The following is a 23,142-nucleotide window of genomic DNA, read 5'->3' on the forward strand; positions in this document are numbered from 1 at the left end:
CCTAGCCCAGATCTGATATTTGAACACCTAGACTTGTTGCCCCTTGTTTTCACCCTTTCTATTAAAAAAAAAAAAAGGCCTGGGGCAGAAAGTTCTGGTCCCACTAGAGTATGAGTTTGATGAGTCCAGGGCCAAGGAAAGGGGCTTGTGGATGGTCTGTAGGTAATAGCATTATGTAAAAGGAGAAAGCTACAATGATTTTTCTTGTAAAGCAAAGAGAAGATTATCCCTTGGTTTAATTCAGTCTTTAAAGTTGCAATAATATTTTCTTACTTTAAAACTTAGGTTATCATCTATAAATTATTTTAATATGTGTTATTTATGTTTATTTTTAGCTAGGAAAAAATTCTTTCTGTAAAATATCAGTTACGCCAATGTTAAGAAACTTCGATTTCAAGTAAAGCACTTGGTACTGACATACTGTTTGTGCTTCCAAAAAGTGTGAAATATTTAAACCAATTCAGAAGTCGATTTCTCAAGTTGGGAAAATATAACTCACCTAGAAAGTCCTTTATTCTCTATAAATAAAGAAGAAACTCTGATGCTCTATGTTCAGCTTTTGTGTGGATGCTAGAGCTGTGGTTCTCTGCTGCCAAAGGATCTCACAGGTGCTTGCAAGGAAGACTGTAGGTCTTTGCTGCTTCCAAACCCCTCCACAAGCCAAGAGTAGCCATATGAAAGGGTGTGAGCATATGGATAATTACAGCCCAAACCTAAGTGTCCCTATGTATATGTACACGCCTATGGAACGCCACTTGTCATTTTCAACCCTGTACACAGACTAGTATACTTGGTGATTTTCTCCTGACAAATTCAGCAAACATAAAGGACTACATTTTTTAAATCCTAGTAAACATCCCTTATAACACTCAGAATGTTGCCTTATATATGTTGACCATTAAATGGATATCCTTTAGACTGAATTGTTATGTGTTGTCTTAGACTAGAATACCGATTTTTGTTTCCTTCTTCATAGAAGATAATAGAATTGACTTTGTCTTCCTGTGTTTTCAGGTGGGTTGTTCAGCCTTGTGCATTTCCTTAGTTAACGAGAGTAACATCAAAACCCTCAGTTTAGGGTGGGGAGGACAAAATAAGTTTTTTAAGCAAGAAATGATTATTAGTCGTAATAAACGCGTATTGAGTTTAGCTGCATTGTAACTAATGGCCAAAAAGAAACAATGCCCATATTTTATTATTACTAATGAATAATTTTTATTGCTCTTCTTGTTTCTTCATCATTTCTTATAAGATTGTCATCTTTATTTTATCTGAAGTTAGAAATATAAAAGTATATTTAAAGACTTCCTTAACTCTGATGTTCATCAGAACAGTCTTAAAATGTAGCTATTTAACACAGTAAAAGATAATATATTATAAATAAATTTATACTCTGAATACTTTATATTCTACTGATAGCAAACATTGTACTTAGCAGTAAAATAATGGAAGCAAACTGTCATTACAATTAAAAACAAGATAAGAATGCCTTCTATCAGCACTATTATTCAGCAGTATTCTAGGAATTTTGGACGATACAATAAGACACAAGCGTTACTTAATGAAATGAAAGAGATTCAAATTATTTTTGTAGATAATTTGATATGTAGAAGACTGAAGAAAATCAACTAGAATATTCTTAGAATTTACAACAGCCTTCAGAAAAATGAAGAAATGTAGAATTCAAAAATCAAATTGATTTGAAATTTTAATTATAATTTAAAATAGCGGTAGTTACTAAAACACAAAAACAAAAAGTATCATAAAAAGAAATTTAGGAAGAAACCTTATAAGAAGTATTTGTGAAGAATATATGAATAGAGCTGTGACATCTTACTGAGAGATATAAAGGAAGGTTTCAATAAATGAGATGTCTTTCTTTCTCATTTTTGTAATATGAAAAAATTGTTCTAAGTTCTATTTGAAAGGATAAATAGGCAAAAATACCTAGCAATTTTTGACAAGACATGGGAAATGAATGTCTGACTCAACCAATTATTAAAGTGTTTTATAATTCTACAATAGCGTGAAGAATTATGCGGCCTAATGTTGACATTGGACTAAGTATGAGAGAAGAAACAAACAGCTCAGGCACAGACCCAACTTAAAGAAAAATTGTGTATTTTTTTTTTTTTTTTTTTTTTTTTTGAGACGGAGTCTCGCTCTGTCGCCCAGGCTGGAGTGCAGTGGCGCGATCTCGGCTCACTGCAAGCTCCACCTCCCGGGTTCACGCCATTCTCCTGCCTCAGCCTTGTGTATGTTTTAAATAAAACCAAGCAAATGAATAGTGAAGTAATAGATTATTCAGCTTATATGCTAAAATAGGTAAACGGTTAAAAAATGAAAGAATGAAACACAAGGAGAATATATAGGTAAATGAAAAGATTAAATAAATCAAAATCTTCGGATGGCCATTTGGAAATAAGTATTGAGAACCTATAAAAGGTTAATACCATTTGTACCAATTATACATCTAGGACTTTTTACTAATCAGAGATAAAGGCAAGAATTTATAACAATAAACATTTCTAACTTATGAAATCCATCATATTTTGTTTCTTCATCTGGGTGTTAGTTATACCCATGCATTTAGTTTATAGAAATTCATTGAGCTGTAATATTTGTTTAATAAAAAGTCAATTTTTAAAAACTCATATTTGAGGAATATACACATATTGTTGGCTCACAACCCTATTATAAAATGTATACCCTATGTATAGTATATTCACTGCTAATTTCTCTAGCACAGGACCTGGCCTGTAGGAGGCCCAGTAAATATATATTGCATAAATAATGGAAATATATGTTGACTGTCTTATGGAAATATAAATCGTAGAAGTTTAACATTGATTGTTTATGGAATTTGTGGTTTTATTATTTTTTATTTATGCTTTTCTGTATGTCCCAAATTCTGTAAAGCATATGCTTATTTCTTCTGTAGTCAGAGACAAATACTATTTTTAAAAGCCACAGATAATATTAAAGACACAACTGAGCCAAATATAACCAATCAAGAACTAAGATTACTGCAATTCATTAAGAAATACGTAAAGAAATAGCTCAACAGAAGAAATGAGCAAAGACCATGAACAGATAATTCACAAGAGAAAAGCATTCAAATTATCAAGCTACAGATGAAAAATGTTGGATTTCACTTCTAATAATCAGGGCGGATCACGAGGTCAGGAGTTTGAGACTAGCCTGGCCATCATGGTGAGACCCCATCTCTACTAAAAATACAAAAATTAGTTGGGCATGGTAGTGTGAGCCTGTAATCCCAGTTACTCTGGAGGCTGAGGCAGGAGAATCCCTTGAACCCGGGAGGCGGAGGTTGCAGTAAGCCGAGATCATGCCACTGCACTCCAGCCTGGTGACAGAGTGAGACTCCATCTCAAAAAAAAGAGAAAAGAAATGTCAAGTCAAACAGCCTCTTGCACATGAAATAGGCAAAGGTTTAAAATAAATAATATGATCTACAATGCAGTAAGATGAAAACTTGTGTACGTTGCTGGTAAGGATGTAAATGGATACAAGTTTTCAGAAAAGCAGTTTCATGATATGTATTCAGAACTTTGATGTGCTGATCCTTTTACTCAAAATTCCACTTTTAGCATCACTTCTAAGAAAATAGAATTACAGATAATTAAGATAATAGCAATAAGCATCTGTCAAACACTTGTCCTATATCTTTTACATACATTATTCCATTTAACAGCATGATATGTCTACTATAGTAACACTATTAATATCTTAATTTTATGGAGGAGCCAGGTGAAGCTTAGGATAGGTAAAAGAAAACTTGTCTAAGGTCACACAACTGTAGAGTGGCAGATTCTAGCTCAGGTCTGACACTTTCCAGAAATCCACTCAACCCCACAATATACCCACCCCCCATGGTTTTTTTACCACTACAATAGAGAAATATTTTAAATATCCAATAACAGATTAAAAATGAAATAAAATACATCCTCATAAAACTTGTTTTAAGACAATTTATTGTATATAAGGAAGGTATTCATGGTTGATTTCAAGTTTTAAAAATTAGCTCTAAGATACAATCTAGCCTATTCAACATGTCATACCTCTTCAACATGTATGGCATATTTAAAAAGTGTAAAATTCGGCCAGGTGCTGTGGCTCATGCCTTAATCTCAGCACTTAGGGAGGCTGGGGCAGGCAGATCACTTGAGATCAGGAGTTTGAAACCCGTCTGACCAACACGGTGAAACCCCATCTCTACTAAAAATACAAAAATTAGCTGGGCGTGATGGCATGTACCTGTAATCCCAGCTACTCGGGATGCTGAGGCAGGAGAATCAAACCCGGAGGTGGAGGTTGCAGTGAGCCAAGATTGTGCCACTGCACTCCAGCCTGAGTGACAGAGTGAGACTATTTCAAAAAAATAAAATAAAAAGAGTAAAATTTGTATTCAACACGTATGGCATATTAAAGAAAAACTGGAAGGGAATACATTTTTTAAAAGCCACCACGATATATTTTCAAGTTTAAAAGTGATCAGTCTACAAAATGAATGATAGTATATAATCCTGATTTAATGTCTATGACATATTAAAGGTAATATTTACAAGTTGCCAGTGGTTATTTCTGGGTGTTGGGGCTATAAATGCTATATTTCTGTGACGTTTCAGAACCGACATGCTATCGCATCCAGTAGTCTTTTTAGACTTTGTCATTTCTTTCCGTCATTCAATATTCAATACCTATTTATTGAATAACTATTAAGTACCTAGTCACAGTTCTAACTACTGGGGATACAGCAATGACTTTATTAAGGACATTCTCCTTATGGAGTTAGTGCTGTGGAAGAGAAGTAGGAATAAACAGTACGTAAATAAAACACTTGCAGGCAGAGATAAGTGCTATGAAGCAAATCAAGCAGTATTGGCTAAGGGATGAATTGGAGTGGGGCATTGTTAGCTGAGATGATCAGGAAGAGATGTCGCTGAGGAGGTAACATTTGTCAAGAAGGGAGAAGCTGGGAGGGAAGCAACTGCAAGGATATGGTAGGAAGTCATTTTGGGAGGACAATAGTAGGAATGAGTTTCACTCCTTCAGGAAGTGAAAGATGCCCAGTGTGGCTGAGACAGAGTAACTAGGGAAGAGCGGCAGGGTCCAGATGATGAAGGGTCTTGTAGACCATGGTAAAGAATATTTTTTTTTAACTGCAGTGAGAAGCCATTGGAGAGTTTTAAGCATGGACAGGATAGAATAGTGTTTACACTTTTAAAACATCAGTCTGGTTATCAAATGGAATCGGGGCAAGAGTGAAACCAATGAGACCAATTAAGAGACTGTCTCAGCCAGCATAGGAGGACATTAGCTTAGGGCTGAGGATATAGCAGTCTGGACGTGGTGAGAAGTCATAGGACTTACAGTATCCTTTTATGGAAATATGGGCAGAATTTGCTAATGGATCAGACGTAGGTGGGGAGGGAAAGCAGAATCAAGGATGAGCACTAGGTTTTGCCTTGAGTACCGGAAAAGTGATCACACTTCTGAAGAAGAGTGTGTTTGGGGGGTGGCTGGGGAGGAGTTGGATTCAAGCATTCTGTATTGAGTGTATTAAGTATGAAATACATATTCAACATCCAAGTCAAGAGATGACATATAAGCAGGTAGACATATAGGTTTGGATCTCAGAAGAGAGAGGCAAATTCGAAGGTATAGTTTTGGGAGTCCTGACGCCATAAAACTAGATGGCACAGGGGAAGGAATGAAAAATTGAGAAGAGGGCCTAAGATTGAGCATTTTGGTACCAACAATTAGAAATGGGGCCAAGAAGAAGAGCTTTGAAGAGAGAATTGTATGGTAGAGAGAATTCCACAAGGTAGGTGGAAAAGTATGAGCTATCATAGAAACCTGGAGAATAGTGTTTCAAGAAGGAGGGAATGGCATACTCCTGTGTCAAATGTGGCCAAAGTCAAGTAAGATGAGGACAGAGAAGTGACCGACTGTTAGATTGGGCAAGAATGTTGGCTGTTAATGACCCTGATAAGCACCATGTCAATGAAGTGGAAGACATCAGCCAGATGGGAATGGGTTGAGAAGAGGATGAGAGCTGACAGTGAAGACAGAAAGGATCAAGAATTCCCACAGAGACAGACACAAAGAGATGGGCTATGGTGTGTGGAAGGCATCATGGAATCAAGGGAAGGTGGTTTCATTTTTAAATAAAAGATATTTAGGCATGTCTGGATGTCAGCAGGAATGATTCCATAGGAAGGAAAATACATGTGGTATGGCAAGGAGAATGACTACAGGAAAGAAGTCCTTGGATAGCAAGACAGAATGAAATCCGGAGCACAGGTTACATGGTGGGTCTTAGATAAGAAGGCAGGTAGAGTCTGCAGGTACAGTGCAGTCCAGGAGTGGGGATTTGGTCATGATCAAAGGAGCTGGTTCTTGCTATAAAAATATTTACTGCACTTTATTAAGATTTTCTGCATACCTCTGTCTACCCCCCACTGGGAAATCCCTTGAGGCCAGGAATCATGATTTGTCCACTTAAATCCTGAGCTTCTGACACAAGATTTGGTACATGGAAGGCTCTCATATATTTTCTTTAATTACTTATTTTCAAATTTTTCTAATAGTAGTCAATGATGAGCATTACCTTTATTATTTAGAAAAGTTAACTTTTAAAAGTAAATGAAGATTAATCTCAATCTTAACAATTACCCAAGATATTAGACTTTCATATTACATTAAGTCAGATTTTCAAAATCCTTAATGTCAAGACACAATATACATAGAAGAGGCAAGTTATAAAATGATATGCAGTGTGGTTCCAGTTTGGGGATTAAAAAACAAAGGTATGTATATCAAAAGAAAACAAAGGCTGTCTTTTTTTTTTTTTTTTTTTTGAGACGGAGTCTCACTCTGTCGCCCAGGATGGAGTGCAGTGGCACAATCTCGGCTCACTGCAAGCTCTGCCTCCCGGGTTCATGCCATTCTCCTGCCTCAGACTCCTGAGTAGCTGGGAATACAGGCGCCCGCCACCACTCCCAACTAATGTTTTGTATTTTTAGTAGAGACGGGGTTTCACTGTGTTAGCCAGGATGGTCTCGATCTCCTGACCTCGTGATCTGCCCGCCTCGGCCTCCCAAAGTGCTGGGATTACAGGCATGAGCCACCGCACCCGGCAGAAAACAAAGGCTTTCTATATTTAAAATGATACAAAAATAATTTCGACAATAAAAACTGATTTATCTCTAGATAGTAGGATAAGAGAAATTTTCTGTTTTTACTTTCTATATGTAATGTTTCTTATAATTAGGAAAATGCTGAATGTAATCATGGCTCTCTTATTCCAGCCTGACTCAAAGCCCTGTGTTGTTTATGTTTGTTAGCTTGCAGTTCTAGAGACACCAGAGGTGGAACTGGTGAATTCATTCATTCATGAGGGCCCCCTTTATGCCTCACTTTCCCATCTGTAAAACTGGATGATGATATACCTCATCGGGTCAGTGTGAGAATTGTGTGAGTTAATATTTGTTAAGTGCATAGAACTAGCATTGGCTCGCAGGAAGCACTAAGGAAGTCTGTGCTGCTATTATTGTCCATTGAGTGTCTTCTACATGCAGAATGCTGGGTCAAGCCCTGTAAGGCTGTAGGGGACGAAGGGAAAGTGACTTAAGGAGGGACTAGGGAATGAAGGGCATGAGACAATAAGTGGTTTGCTGCCAAATTCTCTTGTAGAATTCCAACAGAAATCACACCAGACACACCAAAAAAAAAAAAAAGAAAGAAAGAAAAAACATCTGTCAGCGGCAAATGCCCCTGCTCCAGGTAGATCACAGAATACTTCTTTGGGTCCATCCTTATTCATGGGCTCCTCCCACCCCCAGTTGCATGCCAGGAGGTGTGCTGTTGGCAGTTAAGTAGCTACTGTATCTGGTTCCCGTCACAGTGTGCTGTCCCTCATAGAAAATGAGGATGCTGGCTTCATGTAAAAAGACACGTTTCTTTGGTTGTGCTGATAAATGTCCTTTTACTCGTTGTCTTCCTACCTCATGTTTTGAAGGATGGCTCATGGAACTTGCTGGTGGTGTCACAGCATGCAGCGGAGCCTGGCTGGGTGTGAAGTCACTGTGGAGCAGAGCCTCCGCTTCTCAGGCCGCTTGGACTGACAGTGAAGGCTGCTGGGTGTCCTTAGTGAAGTAGGAGGCAGGGGGCATCAGGCCTTTGGGAAACTTTTCTCATGTCAGTACAAAAGCACTGACTCCATCAACACTGTGAATTCAGTCTTATTATCTGCAGTTTACACATGCGGGAAATTGAAGGGAGGTGGTTGTTGCCCAAAGCCAGTTGGTTAGGTGATGGTAAAGCTGAGGTTGAAACTCAGGTTTTCTTTTGCAAACATCATTGCACAAAACCTTTCTAGCCGAGTCAGAGAACCTGGCTATTCCTTTTTAGCAAAGGAAAGGAAGTCAATAACACCTTGCTGCTGTCACACAAGGATGCTATGGAGCGGGGCCTAATAACTGGATGGGGCTTTCTTGACTGTATTCTTTGAAAGCTTTCTTTCTCACTGTGTCTTACAAACCTGCAAGCCATAGTTGCCCAGGCAACTTAAAATCTATTTTGGAAATGTTGAGAGGTAGGTCAATAGATAGAGAGTGGACAGAAAGACATGTTGTAATGAACAACGATAAAATAATATTGGACCAGTCCCTACATCACAGACTAAAAAGAGCTACTTCGCACTGAATGTCCTCATGCTCACTCTATTCTGGACACTAGCTAGGCACTGAGGATAAAATATGAAACACATTCTTTGCTGTCAAGGAGCCCAGATACTGGGTAGAGACAGAAAAGTGAAAGAATAATTCCATCACAGCAATGATGGAGATGTCTGTGGTCATTAGCTAGAGTCTGAGAGATGGGATGGCTATCCCAGATTGGGGAGAGGTGGCAAGGCAGAGTGTTGGAGCAGTGACTTCCCCAGGAAGAAACATTGAGCTTGAGAAAGCATGACATTTAGGAACAGAGCCTGTGTAGGTGTAAAGCACAGAACACACAGAGAGTGCTTGTGAGATGAGAAAATTGAAAGAAAGACAGAAGCCATGTCATGAAAGGTTTTGCACACTCTGCTAAGGGAGTTGGATTTTACAATGGATGCCGAGGGTAACCAGTAAAGAATTTATAGCACTACCAAGGAGATGAGTTGTATTGTAAAGTCAAAGGGGTCAATAATGATGAGAAATCAGTGGCATTTGTTTGTGGAGACAGAGAACCGGGGCTGATGTGAAAGCTACTGAGAAAGTAGTCTGGGTAGGATTTGCAGATCTATTCAGTGTAACTGTTCAGTGAGCCAGACTCTTAGTTTCTGGCTTGAGCAATAAGGTAGAGATAGAAAGCCCGGGAGAATGGTCTGGCTCTCTGGAAGGAAGATGCTGAATTCAGATTTGAGATATTGAACCTGAAGTGTGTATTGGACACACAAGTGGAGTCCAGTGAGCAGGTGTATGCACAGATCTGCAGCTCAGAAAACAGAAGCTGGAAGCCATCATTTCTGACATCAGTTAAGATTTCCCAGGAAGAATATATTGAATGAAAAAGAAGAGTTATGTCTTAGTTTAGAAACACAGAATCCAAATATGTATTGAAAATTCCAGATTCAGAAAATTAAATGATTTATGTGAGGCAACTGTGGCCATTTGGAGCAGCAGTTATTCCAACAGGCTGTTAATTAGCCTGTTCATGAAACTAGTTTCCTAGTTTCGCCATAGTCTCTCTATTCTGTTGGGTGAAGCTACCAGGAACAGTGTGGTCTGAAGGGACAGTAAACACTTCAGAGGTGGAGAGACCTGGGTTCAGTCCTTGCTTCCTACTAATGTATGGCCTCCACACAGTCAACGCTGACTGGCTTCAGAGAGGGTGACAGGTAGGTGTGGAGTTAAGGGAGACAACAGAATCTGGAGCTCCTGGCCGGTGCCTGCCGCATGGTGGTGCCTCAGCGAATAACAGAGTGTCTTCCTTTCTTGTTGAATGGAAATACCACTTCAGCACTCACACAGTCTGCTGGATTGCTTCAGTTTATTTTAAAATCATGTGAAATGGACCTGTCAGTGTCACCTATGACAGGCTTTTGGTTTAGATCTTGGATTTTGACAGGTGCTTGCTAATCTTCAATCTGGGAGAGAGTCACTGCTTTGTAGAGCCAGATTTTCCTCAGTTACCTTCATAGGAAGTTTGCTTAGTAGAGAAAGGAATTCAAGGTGCCCTTAGACTTTTTTTTTATTTTTTAAGGTTGAATAGTGCAAGAGAAGGCCTGTATGCCTGTAACTTCAACTTCCCCAAAATGTGTTCAAGTTGCAGTCCCTGGAGACTTCTCCCATTTCAGTGCAGCTACAATAGGGCCTCTATTTGGGCTCAGTTCAGTATTCTAGCAGCATTTCTAAAGAAAGGCTTTCTAAAGACTGGATCCTTCTCACTGCTAATTGTGTGCTACTCCTTTGTAAGGCAGGTGGACGGTCGGGGTATGGGAAGAGCATGTTGCTTTTGATCAACATTATTTTATAATCTTTTGCCTCTTCAGAAATAATCAATTAAGAATTAACTTCTGGAATTGGTATTTTGTCAGAAAGTTAAAGGGAACTCTTCTGTCCAAGATATCATCCTTTTCAATTGGTAGGAGACAGCTTGGACTAGAAGAATGTTACAGTGGTTACTTCTGAGGGATGGAATTGGAGATGAATTCTTTTATATGTTTTTTAGTACTGCACAAATTTTCTACATGAGTATGTGTCATTTTATAATCAAAATAATTTATTTCCACAAAACTAACTTCAATGACAAAATGCACTAACGTTATCTATTAACTGATTGGGTCATCAATTCTTTCATAATCAAATCCTGTCAATCAGATAACCTAGAAGGTTTCAGTCTGTAATATCTATGTGCTTGGTCCAGCATTAGAAAATAAGTAGGAAAAAAAGACACATGAAAGATGGTCTTTTCTTCAAAAGAGTTTCTTATCTGGTAGTGTACACAGAAGTTGTCTGTGTAAGTCTTTGTTTGCTTATTCATCAAATGCAGAGTTTTCAGGAGAATTGGAAAGAACGTGAAATACACATGACACAAAGACTGTAGTCTGTCAATAATGGTAGTTATTATTGAGACTGTGGGTTGCAGAGAGTATGTGAGGGATGGAGAAGGGAAAGAAACCAATAAAAACTTAATGGAGGAGCACTGCCTTGAGGGAGAGAGAAGGCATTCCAGCAAGCAGTGGACACAGCTATTGTCTGGTGCAGGGAGGCAGGCTGTTCATGATAGAATATGAGGGATGGGCACATTGGTAAGGTTAGGGCTCATTATAGAGGCCCTTGAATGCTCAATTGCATAGAAATATATTAAGTGTTTCCAATTTAATTTTTCTAATACATCTATTGAGGGAGATGGACTAAAACAGAAGTAAAACATATTCCCGGTCTCCCCTGCCACTAGATGCTTTTGCTCTTTGTTGGAGACTGCATTGCCTGGAGCAGCAAAACCTACTTTCAGAAAAATGTATCTGAACGTGCTGCCCAGGGTGGGTTGGAAGAGGAAGGGCTTTACAAGAATCTAGTACTTTCCCTGACAGAAAATCATAGTGACAGTCACTGTGCCCTTTCTCTCTAGCCAGTCCCCATGTTTAAAACCATAAAGGCAAGATCTGCATTTCATTTATTTTTGTGTGTGTGGTGCCTGGAATAGACATAGGTGTTCAGTCCTTATTAGTTGAATGCATGAGAAAATGAATGAAAGAATCAAGAACATGTGGTTATGTATTTTCTAGTGACACTGCTACAGTTTAATATATAACACATATAATACTCATGCTATTCTAATGATACATAATATTTTCCTGAATAACATATAAACAACCAAAGCATGATTATTTATAGCTCTAAATTATACTTCTTGAGAAGAGGGATATTTTTATAGGGAGTGAAATTATGAGTATAGACAAAACTTTCCCCTTTTTTTTTCCTTTCGGGCAGCCAACTCCATTTCCCCTTTTAACACCCAATGATTTGGGGGCAGGCACACCAGGGCTCCCCATGCTGGAAGAAATTTATCTCATAGTGCAGTTCACACCAAGGCAATGGAGCTTAAATAGTTCACTCTTACCTTACAAAAGAAGTCTTTTTTGTAAGTCTTTGTCTTACAAAAGAAGATTCAGAAGGGATGATTTTGTGTGGTGGAATTTCAGACCCACGGATACTTAGAGGAGAGAATTTTTTGAGTATGAAAGTGCCCCTCCAAGGTCCTCTCCTCGCCGCCAGGGACTGACAGTGAGGGAGGTGATGATGGAACCCTTCCTGCAGCTCACAGGGAACTGCTTTTTTAAAAGTGCCTATGTCCGGTTCTGCATATTTTTCTTTCTGGAGTCAGTAATAATTACATGGCAGAGAAAATCAGCTTGGAAAAATCTTTATTAACCTGTTAACTAAGGATATGATTGGGCCTGATTTATTCTGAGCTGTATGTTCTTTTATGCAAAATTGAGTGTTTCTTACTATTAGAAAATTATCTAGCAGTATAAGTTAACTGAAGTTCATAAATTAGTCTCTTTTAAACTTCAAAATTTCAACCCCACTCTCACCCCTGCAAAAGAAAAAGACATTTAAAAAGGTTAATTACAAGAAAATATTTCTTTACAAAATGCATTGACATATAGTTTATAGTTAAAGATGAATCTATAGACATGTAATGGCATTAAACAGAAACTAATATTTGTTGCAAATGATTTTAGGAGGAGTGGGAAATTGCTCCAGAAAAAAAAATAATGTATGACCTATTTAATATTGGAGCTTATAGTTCATTGTTTTATATGAGCGAAACAAATATTTTTGTGCAAATGAAAGCTCTAGTTAAATGCTTTGTGAATAAATTGGTATGCGATTCACTTTCTGCAAATGGCCATGAAAGTTAAAAGAAAGCCGTTGCAGAAAAGAATGAAAGTTCTCTCGGTCTGAATATTTTTCCATGCTTCTGGCAGCAAGTTTGCAATAAAAAGAATGATTTTTATGACATTGTGATTATTCACAGCAAGCCTAGAGTTGGTGTCACTATGAAAAATTCTTCTTTAGTAGATTCTCTCAGCAGGAATAATAGATCTAAAAGAAAGGAAACAGGAGTTACAAAGAACACTGACTGTTGCCAGTGACAAATTATGTTTGCAAAAATGATGAGCAAGCCCATTGAAAATTGAGAAATAAGTTCAGCAGTAAATCAAAGGCTCATTCTTAACAGTAGTTCTGAGTTGCTGTTCCAAAAAAAAATGATATTTATATTAGATGTGTGCTGAGTTTTTTTAATGTTCTGAATGATAATTAGCTTACACATTAATTCAGCCTTTAGTCTTTTATCTTCATACTTTGTTATATACCATTTTAAATATGTGTAATATTTTAATGATAAAATTGTACAATATAATTTGGCATTGTCAGCAAACACTAATGCATTGCCCTGTGTGGTATATGAAGGTTTGCACTGGTTATGATACAAATTTGTAAAATTCTATGTTCTCTTAAATTAACTGAACCATAAATAAAGCTGTGCATTTGGGCATAAACTTTTGTGTACAATGTCAGCGGTAGGGACATAGAATGCATTGAAATACCTCTTACTATTGCATAAAACATAACTTAATAAAAGACGGATCTTGTACGAGATAGTATTTATTGTATACTTTTTAAAAAAGCAAAGAAATTTACAAGTATTGATATCATTAGATCAAATGTAATATATGCTATAATTATCTTTTAATTATCCTTATATTAAAACTGTTCAACACTGAGTCACTAAAGGTAATGGATTAGTTAATGGATTAATCCATTACCTTTAGAGACTCAGTGTTGAACAGTTTTAAATAAGCTCATTTTGTTTAAAAGTTTATTTTCAATTCTTTCTGGCTTTCATTAAGTGAGACTTTCTTTTCCTCACCCTAAGGTTGAGAGTGTGAATAAAGACAAATATATTTAATATCATGTGGTAAAGAAGGCATTCATGGTGACAAATATATTTAATATCATGTGGTAAAGAAGGCATTCATGGTGAGAAAGAAGGAACTCCACGCACAGTGAAACTGACATATTTATTAACATTGTACTCACTAAGAAGGAGCTATCTTCATGTGATACCTTTGGGATTCTGTAAGCCACATGCTAAAGTGATATAACGATGTCTTATTTTTTTTAATTAGCATATTTTAAAAGGGATTAATATTATAAGAAAATATCAAAACTTCGAAAAACATGTGTTCATGCAATCTTCTAGTTATTAATAAGTTTGGGCATCCTGGAAGCCTTTACTTAGTGATCTCAAATATTTACCATAATTTTATGCATATACCAGCACATAGCTTAAGCACTTCAATTTATTTTTTACCTTAACATACCATCTTCAGGAACTTTCAGTAAAGACTTTGTTCTCTAAATATTTTATGAATATTAATAAATAGAATCAGATCAAAATAGCTAATACCTTACCTTTGTTGAAACTTCTGTAATTCAAATCTTGTGTTTCTAATACAAGCACTTAGGTCTCCTAGCTAATATAAACATAATTCTAGTAAAATCTCTCTCACTTAGATAATCTCTAAAGGATATTATAACATTAAGTATATTAAGACACTGTTTTTGTTTGTAAATGCCATATGTGTGTCCACAAGTTGCATCTTACTGCCACCTCTCGAAAATAGATGCTGAAATTCCTCTTTTTGGCTTCTGAAATTTGAAATTGTTTTCTTTTCCCATCAGCTTGTATAGTTGTGTCATCCTATTCCTACCATAACACATATAGATATTTAAATATTGACTTAAAATATCTGTTCGCACCAATAGTATTCTGAGTAGATAGTTTAGAGTGGGAATTAAAAGATATATTTGTCCAGGTGTGTCTTAATTCCTTGACTTGCACTTCCCAAAACTGCCAAACAGAATGGGGCGAATTTCAAAACTCCTTTTGTTTTTTATCCCCTGTGTCTTAGCCACAGGTATCTGCACCATTTTTTTTTTTTTTTTTTTCTGCGAGGAAACATCATGGTGTGAAAGCCAGGGAAATAGGAGGTCACCAGTTGTACCCTAGACAGAGATGACAGGGTCTGCCAGCAATTGCCAGTGTGGAGAGGCTACAAACCACATACCCTCCCCATCTCCAGGAGTCAAGGGCTTCCAGAGAGTCCATGATGCTGGTGAAGCTGGGCAGAAGAAAGCCTAGCAGCACTTGAGCTCTCCATGAGGTCTATTTGAAAGCACAGTGAGGGCTTGGACGTGCCCTTAGAAAGCACAATGGAATCACGCTGTTCTGCATCAGTAAGTATAAATACACAGTACATCAGTTGGGCAGTCTCCTCTTTACAGAGAAAAACACGCAAGTAAAAACATGGTTCCTGCAAATTTACTAATTCATGGACAGAAGGTCTTTATCACGGAGCCTAGACTTGATGTACCAAATCAAATTGTCAGCTAGTTGGAAGCCAGTTTCTTCAAATCTGTTCCATCAGTTGGCTTCTTCCTTGACTACTCCTCTCCCTCTGTAGAACTTCTAAATCATAGAGAAGTAGATGTCCCATTTCACTTAGTTTTTCGAATTAGTTATGAAAATATCTGGAGATTGAGAGTTATTTCGAAAAACCACCATGGAGAGCATTCCCTTAAGACCTTTGTCACTCAAACACTGGTCACCCTGTAAGGCCATCTGTGTAATTTAGTTTTCTGTGAGAAAGATGGTAGTATGGATAGATCCACAGACAGATACGCATTATTTTTCAAGTGCTGCTAATGGCTTGACAAAATTAGCTTTCAGACAATTTGTGTGAGTTTGTCACTAAAGTACTAGAACTACCCATGTCCCATGTATAAATAAACATTTTCACATTTAGAAATAAGAGGAATACTTCTTTTCAGTGACCTATAGATGTCAAATATCAGGCAAGTATCTAAATTGCTCAATAGGGAAGTCAGAGCCATGGATGTAATCGCTTAATGACAGATAAGAGGGGACACAGAACCCAATGATCACTTCCTCTGCCTTGGCCAGCTCCAGCTGGTCTCAATAGGCACATTGATGTAAAGACACAATGAAAACAGCTAGTTCTCTGCTGACTTTTATCCTTCCATTTTTGTTTTGTAAAGGGAAGTATTGAAAGTATTGAAACAATTAGTTGGCAGTATGGTGTTAGTTTTCTCATGGTAAATTTGGAACATGGAGCATACTATAGCCTTGATCAGCAGGATTTGGACTTGTGTAACTCAACTTCTCCAAAGACACATTGTAACTTTTTCATATTATTCCCTTTTATAACATGCAAACTGCCTCACAGTCTTCCTAGAGACTTCCTTCTCTGTTTATTCAAGGACTTCAGGTTTACTCTGTGTTTCTAGTTTCATGTTCAGAAGTATACAGCATCAGTGTCCTAGCTATTACGTCACTCTGTTGGCACAGATAATAAGACTCATTGTAACTGTCTTAATTCTCTTTATTAATTTTCCAAAACTACCTTGAATTGTATGGTGTATTTTTACATAATTATGGTACAAGTGAAAGGCTTGGGGGGAAAGTACAACCACTACAGTATCAAAGCAGAATAAATATTTGCAGAAAAATTCTGCCATAACTTAATATTTTGCATATGAGCCTCTGTACAAAATCTGAGTTATTCCCGGGGATTGGTCCAAAAGAACATGTCTGTGGCCCAGCCCTAGAAGGCCAGAGATGATGATGGATCAGAAAAAGGTCAGCTTGAGTCTTGATGCCAAGAATAATGACAGAAGGGACTAAAAAGGCGGAATAACAGTGCAATCAGAGTTCCAAGAGCGAATGTGCATTCGCCGCATGGCTGTGAGATCGTGCCCCGTGTGGCTTTCTGCCCACTCCCTATACCTACACCAGAACTGGGATTCAGGGCTTCATGTGTTGGCAGTTTCCCCAGCCATCCATGTGAGCATTTTATAATCCAGCTCCATGAGTAGTTAGATGACTGTTAGCTGAGGGCCAGCAGTAACTGAAGCTAACTTTATTTATTTTACTCCTCTGTGAAGCACAGGTGGTGTCATATAAGGGGAAGGCTGGCAAGGGTAGACCATGGTCATTTCAATTTTGGTATTTACTGAAAGATGCTTGTAGGATCCTGTTGTGGAAAAGCAGAGGTTTGCAGGCTGGTAACTGTGGGCACAACACCGCACCTCTGACTGGTGCCATCTGCCCTCTTTTCAGCTTCCCCTGCCATGACGGTGGCCTAATCCATTTTCCTGGTCCTCAGCTCTCCTACTTAGGACACGCTGTGGCAGTGTGATATGCTAAAACCTATGCTTTCACCACCTACAGTTGTACTCTCTACCCTCCAGGCCTGGCAGAGACCCGGTTACCACAGTGGCTCTCCTTCTGGGAGCATTTTCCTCTGAAGTACCAGTCATTTAAAGGCCTGCTGATGACATGAAGGGTTGGGGCTTGTGCTGTAGGATGAAGGACCCACATCCATGCTCCAGGCAGGAAGAGGGGTCCATGACCGCAGACACAGAGCACAGGTCAGAGTGGGGCAGACAGAGCTGGAGTCCCCTAAACTCAAAACAACTGAGAAACCCCTAAGAACCTAGGTCGTGACCAGTGTCTAGAGGGAACAGTTGTCTACACTGTGTGAAATAGAGGAGCCTGGGAAGAAACGGCGAGTTGAGGGTCAAAGACATCAGCATCGCAGCATTTATCTCACATTATTTAGCTTTTCTGAATCTTTATTTTTCAAATCTGTAAAATGGGTTGTAACATTAAATACTATTGCATTTTCACCATAAATTCAACTTAAGAACTAGGAGTCTGTGTAAGTGAGAGAAACTGAGCACCTGCCTCTGCAGGAACTCCACAATAAGCGTAAGGAATGCCTTCTGCAGAAGCTATTGCTGTGGGGGAAGGAAGAATATCCTCTACAAGGGATACAAAGTGCCAAGATGTGGTGCTTTGGTAGTCAGGTATCAAGGGGTGATGAATCTCTGGTGTCTTGGGAGTTCTGAAGAGAGAGAGAGAGACCAACCTCAGACTGGGAACAGCGGGCTGGATGCGTTAGCAATACCCAAGTTTGGTAATTAATTGTAAAATTTTTCTAGTGGAGGATAATCGCAACTTTGCCTTGCACTGGCCCTAGTTCTTCCACATAATCTATCTGTACTATGTGACTGTTACCAGTGGCAAATACCTGAGTCACACAGCACCAAATATGTTGCCAGTGGAAGGTATCCGAGTTACCAGCAGTGAATCCCTATGGTCTGCAGCAACCTCAATTCTTACCTCCTCAGAAGAAAGAATTCAACTGGGGGGCATGAGGCAGAAAGAGAGACTGAGGCAAGTTTCAGAGCAGGAGTGGAAGTTTTCTGAAAAAGGCTTTAGAACAAGAAAAAAGGAAACTGCACTTGGAAGAGACCCAAGCAGGCATCTTGGTCAAGTGCGGTGTTTAACCTTGATCCTAGGACTTTATGTGCTTGCCCCATTCCCATGCATCTTCCCTTAGGGTGGGCTGCCCGCATGTGCATTGCCCCCCTTACCCTTGGGAACTGAGCCTGTGCAGTGTGTTTAGGAAGCTGCACGCATGTCTATCTGAGGCTTTCTTCCCTTTTCCAGTGGAGTGCCCCCAGAAGGTCATACTCCGCCATTAGGTCCCTTAATGTGCATGCCCAGGGACCCTGGTGCCTGCATTCAGTTAACACTTAGTGCAACAGGTGTGGACCATCAGGAAATGGCCTCTCCCTGGCACTGGCTGCCAATTTATCACTTTTAGAGAGACAATGTGATAATTGCCAGACCATCACCCGACATTCCTAGTGGGTGGCGAAGAGCCCTCTCCTGCCCCCGCTCATGGCTAACTACCTGTATGTGAAAATTGGCTAAACAGAAATGTTTATTATATATTCCTCTACTGCTGACTTGTTTCTGAGCCCTTATGCAAACATGTTGTTGAATTTTTCATCCCTTTGGGAAAGCCATTAACAAAAAATTACTCTTTTCCCATGTCTTGATCCCTTTCCAACTCCCATATCAGTTCTCACATCTGTGACTTGGGGGTGAAAGAAACATGTCTTCAGAGGCTTCCCCTCACCTTTCTGAGGCCTGGTCACTAAGCCCCCGGGGTTCCTTTGTACCTTCCCCGCCCCATCCCACCCCACCTCACTGCCATTTGAAGGTAGAAGTCCAGCATGGATAGTCTGGGACCAATAAGCTGTTTTGTTCCTGTCACCACAGTTCAGTTGTTAGGAACCATCTCCAGTAGGCCACCATTTTATCGGTTTGATTGTTTCAATCACAAAAGCCACAAGGACAAGCGGTGGACCAGGCTGTCCCTCCTGATCTACCAAAATATAATTTTAATTCTTCAGACCTTTGCAACTCTCTCTGGCTAAACAGAATGTAGGACGATGTTCATTTGGATCCTAGGGAAGTTCTGCAGGATTTACCATGATTTTAATTATCACATGTGTAGTTAGTTAACTTCTCTCTTTCCCCCATAACCGTGTAAGTGCCTTGAGGGCAATGACTGATAACTTGTCCACTGCTTCCTTGGCAAAGCCTGCTCCTTGCTGGGATCTGCAGGCACAGGGAACTCTTCTCCTCCTCTGCCCTCTCCTGGCTCCTTCCTCCTACCTCCTTACACCAGTGTTCTCCTGCCTCATGGCGTTTGAACTTGCTCTTTTATTTGCCTGGAAAACTCTTTCCCCCACACCCACTTGGCATTGCATTTCTCCCTCATCTACTTTTTTGTTTCCTTAGCACTTACCACTATCCAGCATATGTACATTTTACATATTTTCTTGTTTGTGACTAACTAGAATGTTAGTTTCAAGGCAGTAAGGACTTTTGTCTGTTGTATTAAGCGCTGTATCATTAGCATCTGAAACACTACCTGGAACACAGCAGCCTCTTAATAATTTGACACGTACATGAATGACCACCTTTCTAAGCTAAGATACCCATACTGTGAGTGCAAAATCTTTCAGGAGTCCTTGAAATCACTATCTCTGTCTTCTCTGAGGTGCCAGGCCAGATCCCCAAACACAGCAGGGATCCCTTGGACATCTCAGACCCTTCCACTACAGATTAGCGCATAAAATATGCTGAACTGGAGTGGCCCCTAGAAATGTGAATGCTGTCCCAAGACTTGGATTCAATAATGATTTCATCACCTTAAAAGTCTATCAATCACATAATTTTGGTCGTGTATTTCAAAAGTACATTTTCAGCACGTTTAGTCTGTTTTTGGAATAAAAACTTATTTTCCCATAGAATTATATATGTTCTGTACTCTACTGAACACCAAATTAGGGTTTTTAGGAATATATATTGGCACCTGGAAATATATTAAGCTTCCATTTTTGTCTTTGTCAGTAGATTCTTCCAGGAGAGCTTTAAACCAGGTTGCTGCTGTTGGTTCACAGTGCCCAGAGCCCCTTCTGCCTAAGCCATGGACTCTGAAATCAGGCCCTGCACCCTCCCTCAGTTATCTCATTGTCTGGGTTTTAAACAAATTTGGAAGCTAAAAGCAACCTAGTCCAGAAGGCAAAAATGAGAACCTAAAATTTGGCTCTTAGGAAGACAAAAAGCTAGATAGATGGTGTCTGAGAAATGGTAGAAGGAAAGTTTCTCCCCACAGAAGAGGCTGAGTTTCAGGATATCTGATGGGAGGAGACTTCAGTTTCTCATTTGAGAGCTGATGGACTTACAACAGGTTAACACATTGTGCAGTTCTGCTGTGGAATATTGCAGTATCTTAATATTCCTCATTCTTTCATGAATTAAAATGTTAATAAGCATTTAGATAGCAATATTATAGTTTCTCCTTAAGATTTAAAACAATTTTTTAAAAACATACTTCCCAAGGCATTTTATGTCATTATTTGTAAGTTCCTACAAAGACACAGATAATGAACCCTCAGTATGTATTTCATGTATTTGAAGTTTGTACAATATAGTATTTTTCTATTCATTAAGTGAAATAAGCAACAATTACATAGACACATTTTACATAGACATTTTAATGATTTTTTTTTTCATTCCTGGAGGTGCTGATGAGGCCCCTTAGCGATTACTCTTGATTTTTAAATCTCTTTTAATTAAAATCATTCTACAAAAATTCTGATGAAGAATGAGGATTTCCTTGTCACTACTCCGAACTTTGCTTTAATCAAGTCACTGTGAAGTGAGTTTGCTATCTGCAGGTAAAAGCTTGAAGGTGTTGACACGAAGAGCTAAGCTAGAGATTGAACAATACTTCAAATGAAGTCCTCAGCCTGGGAACAAAACGTTTTAAATGAAGCTGGCAGGAGAAAACAAATACAGGATGTGGAAGAACAATAGCAACAATGGGGTCGTTCACAGTTGTTAGAGGATAACTGCCTTCTCTGTTAGTAATGAGGATTTACAGCTAAATTCGCTTCAGAAAAGCATGTTAACACCCTGCTTTTTCAAAAAACTCTTCCCACCCTTAGAGGGAACCAGGGAGTTCCAGGTCAGTTTTGATTCCTTGAATTAAATTCTTTTGAACATATATTTTCCTCTTCTACTAGTTCCTCAACTTCCTCCTCCTTTTTGTTCATTCTCCCAAGAGAGAAAATTTCTCCTTCATGGCGCTATGGCCTTCCCCTCTCCCCCAACCCCCAACGCTAACCACACGCTCTAAAGAAGTTTTACAACATAAAAATTACATTCCTGGTTAAATATCAGAAATTTCTACTCAGGATTTAGTATGTTGTCGAAAACACAAGCGATCATCATTCATCTTCTAAAATAAGATTACATTAATAAATGAGAAGTTCCCAACCACGTTTTCCAAGAATGACCTGTTTTTAAAATGTTAAATTCACAGTCAGCATGTGAGGGCTCCTAGACTTGCTTTTCCTTTTCTCTTATCTGAGGTTATGGACCTCAGGAGAGCAGGGGAGGGTTACAAGGTCAAAGTCTTTTCCTCCTTGGAACTTGCTGCGTGCTGGGAGAGGGCTGCCTGGAAAATAGATGCTTTAGAGAAGAGGTTGGGGGTCACGATTTTAATTCTGTTAAGGAACAGCTGGTTTGAGTTTCTTTCCACTTCTATCTCCTCCTCCCTTCCTCACAAATCCATGGAGAGAGAAGAGTTTGTTCAGAAGGGACCGGCAACATAAAAATATACCTTCTATTATTATAGCGCTTTCTAAGTGTCATCTTTGTTATGAAGTTGAGTCTAAGTGCTAGAGAGATGGGCTAGATTTTATAAAATTAACTCTATCTAAAACATGACCAGACCTTCAGTCAAAAAGAACCTTTTAAAATACAGGATGTGCGCCTGGAAATTTCTTTTAATAATATTTTTAAACTAAAACTTTAATGGAAATAAGTACAATAAAGGCGTCTGGGGTATTTGGAGCCTGACTGCAAAGAGAGGAACATGACTGAAATATGAAAGCAGCCAAGTGGGGGTGTTAAGTTTCTGGACTAGAGTCCTTGTCTGCCTCCAAATTAATATGCCTTCATTCATTCAACAAATGTTTATTGGGTGCCTGTTCTTCCCACAATTCATCTGGGGATACGGTGGTTAAGATATATGGGTGCTCCGATATATCTGCAAACAGGTGCAGAAACGTTAACTGGGCCCAATAGAGCTTTAGCCCGTAAGCATGGCTTCCTATTCTAAGTAGTTTACACAGTTTGGGATGTAAAAATAAGATCTGTTCAAAATAACATTATGCCGTAATAAACTCATAAATCCAGTGAATATGTAATAATAGTAAAACAGCTAAAAATAACACTAAAAATGTAAAAAAAAAAACTAAACAGCAAACAAGCACATGGTTTGATTATTTTTATTTAGGTTTTGAAGTCTCCCATGGTTTTTACCGTGCACATGTGTACACACACACACGTACACAGAGAGAGAGAAAGAGGGAGGATAAAACTCACATCTCTCAAATAAATGGAAACCAGTAACAGATTTTGTGTCTGGGCTCCTCAACACACTGGCCTCAGGCTGTGTTGGTGTGTGGCTCAACAGCAATCAGAGGTCATAATTTCATTGGCAGTTAGCATCAGGTTTAATTTTTCTAGCATGTTACATTTACCAAAATGTCTGGTTTCAGTTATGCTTAGGCAATGACTGAATCAGCTCTGAGCAGCGTGATG

General features: G+C 38.8%; 1 protein-coding gene across 7 annotated transcripts in view; it reads left to right on the plus strand.

Moving 5' to 3' along the window:
* The window catches only part of EYA1 (EYA transcriptional coactivator and phosphatase 1), a 331,367-nt gene that overhangs the window by 288,419 nt on the left and 19,806 nt on the right, over positions 1-23,142 (plus strand). The window lies entirely within an intron of this gene.

This window comes from Gorilla gorilla, chromosome 7 (assembly GCF_029281585.2).
Source record: "Gorilla gorilla gorilla isolate KB3781 chromosome 7, NHGRI_mGorGor1-v2.1_pri, whole genome shotgun sequence".
NCBI classification, from domain to species: Eukaryota; Metazoa; Chordata; class Mammalia; order Primates; family Hominidae; genus Gorilla; species Gorilla gorilla.